Source organism: Rhododendron vialii, chromosome 3a (assembly GCF_030253575.1).
Source record: "Rhododendron vialii isolate Sample 1 chromosome 3a, ASM3025357v1".
Lineage (NCBI taxonomy): Eukaryota > Viridiplantae > Streptophyta > Magnoliopsida > Ericales > Ericaceae > Rhododendron > Rhododendron vialii.
Window position 1 is genome coordinate 15,357,375 of NC_080559.1, and position 2,626 is coordinate 15,360,000.

Genomic DNA, 2,626 nt, shown 5'->3' on the forward strand with positions numbered 1-2,626 from the left:
TTTGTGGTCTAGGGTTTCTTTCAATATGACAGCTTATATAAAAAGGACATTTTTGTCTTGGTTTAATTTCTTTTTTAAAAGAAGTGTACTTAAGGCCTTACCAAACTATATTAGTGGACTAGAGGGGTTACAAACATTAGAAGTGGACCAATTGGGTTACAAGTTCTCTATAATGGACCCTAGACTAATTTTTTATTTAAACAAAGACTCCACCAAACCTCTCGATTCCTACAGAAATCTTTCCCTGATTTGAACTGAAAACTACCTATGAGAGGGCCGAACCCTCCTATGCTTCAAAAAAAAAAAACAAAGAGAAAGAGAGAGAGAGAGAGAGAGAGAGAGAGAGAGAGAGAGCGGGAGATGGGTTTGTCAACAGGACTTTCCTAGGCTTGCTTTAAATAAAAAATTACAGAGAGAGAGAGGGAGATGGGTTTGTCAACAGGACTTTCCTGGGCTTTCTTCACCGTCTTTTTTCACCGAAATACGACACTCGGTCGTGACAACTGACAAGAACCCACGAGGCTGCCTACGCCGTCGTGTATTCGTTGTAATACCCATCATTCTTATTCCTCTTTTTCCAAGTAATCAATACCCTTCCCCGCCGCTGCCGCCTTGCGCCGCTAAACATTGGGCATTCTGAATTTCGTCCTCCAAGTATAAGTCATCTAATCAGCCGATGGAAACCAACCATCAAAACCCTAATTTCATCGACTGAACCGATTCACACCCTAATTTCGCCCCCAAAGTTCGATTCATTGAAAAACTCCAACAAACCTCTCAATTCGCAGAAACCTTTCCCGAATTTGAACTAAAAACTACATATCTTCTGTAAACGGAGAGAGAGAGAGAGGAGCAACGCTCCTAGGCTTTCTTCGATGGCACGCTGCACTGATCCAACGGATATTTAGAGCCGTTTATATCCCATTAAACGGGCTGAGATATGGAGTATCTACACAACTGACAACTGGATCACATAATTCAAGTTCAAGCTTATTGTTAAATCACTAAAAAAGGATTTCTTCCTAATCTTTCTCTCTAGTATTTTTTGGTATTCTTTCATTTTAATAATTTTGTATTTAATTTATTGTTGAAATTTTTGAAATTAATCATTCTTTTTGACGAGAGGAATCATACAAGAATAAAAACATAAACCGGAATTGAAAAAAAATCATATCGGATGACACTGAAAAAGACATTTGTGCTGGTATTTTTTTGTCTTTAGTGAAACCTTTTTTATCCTTTAGGTCATATATTTTTTTAATTTTAAACTTCCCTCCTTGAGACGAATGACCAATTATAAAAAGTTTACTGTGAACCTAATAAAATTTAAAAAACAAAATTATTACCAAAACAAAAATTTAGTAAGAACTGAGCGTTAGTACTAATCCTTGTTTTGGATGACATTCAGTAAACAGACATTTTGTTTTCTTCTTCTTTATTTCTTTATCACAACATTAATTTATTTTCTTCTAAAAAGAAAATAGATTGAAAGAGAATAAAAAGAACAAAAAAAAAACTCAAACGAAATGCATTAATAGAGAATAGTTTAGTTCTTCATAATAGAAGATAGATTATTTTAGTTCTTCCACATGGAAAAAATACTTTAGTGATAGCATCTAAAGAAATTGGCAACTTGATGTCAAGAATTGATTTTTTTGAGGAGAAATTGATTAGGATATTTATATAGACATACCTTCCGAATTTCAATTATCCAAATTTCTAGATCATGTAAGCTTCACCTTCCTCAAGAGCGTGAGCAGAACCTTTGGCTACACTTGGTGCGCCCGGATCCTACATGAATCCTCTTTTTCCGTGTAACCAATTCAATATGAACTTGGAACTTCTTCGATGGAAGAAGATAATTTGAACGTCACTTTCATCCTCCCAGGCCTAAAGTCTCGAAAAGGTAAGGACTCCAAGAAGAAGTCAAGCCAAAGGTCAAGAACAACGAGCTCAAGATCAGGAACCAAAGCGGACCGAGATGAAAGAAGGTAGGCTTCATTTGCTCCAAGCCCCCAAAAAAGTTAAGAGCGATAGCCCTAAAAAAAATGGAGAGAGTGCGTTTCTTCCTAAAAAATATAGAAAACTTTTGGACTAGCTTAAGCATGCACCACGAACTTGGTATGGAAAGATTGAGAGCCCAATTAAATCTATACCGTTTGAAGCTAGGTTGTGCATTTTTTTATATCAACAACATTAGGCTGTGTCCTTTTGATAGAATGATTGAATAGCTAGAGATCATTTTCATAACAGATAAATTAAAATATATGGTGTAACAATTCTGAAAATAAACACAATTGTGGAGTAATTTTCTGATAATTCCATTCATCGTAGTTGTACAATATATATAGTACAAACATTAACAAGGAAAGAATACAAGATTACATGGAAATATTCTACACTTATGGCATAAAATAAGATTACACAATTAAGGATATTGACCAAATCAAATATTGACTAAATCATATCCTTAATTCTAGCACTCCCCCTCAAGTTGGAGCATGTATATCGCACATGCCTAACTTGTCTAAAGAGTGACTAAAAACACTGCTGGCAACAGCTTTGGTAAGGACATTGGCTAGTTGGTCTGCAGACTTCACAAACGGGAAAGCAATGATTCCGGCTT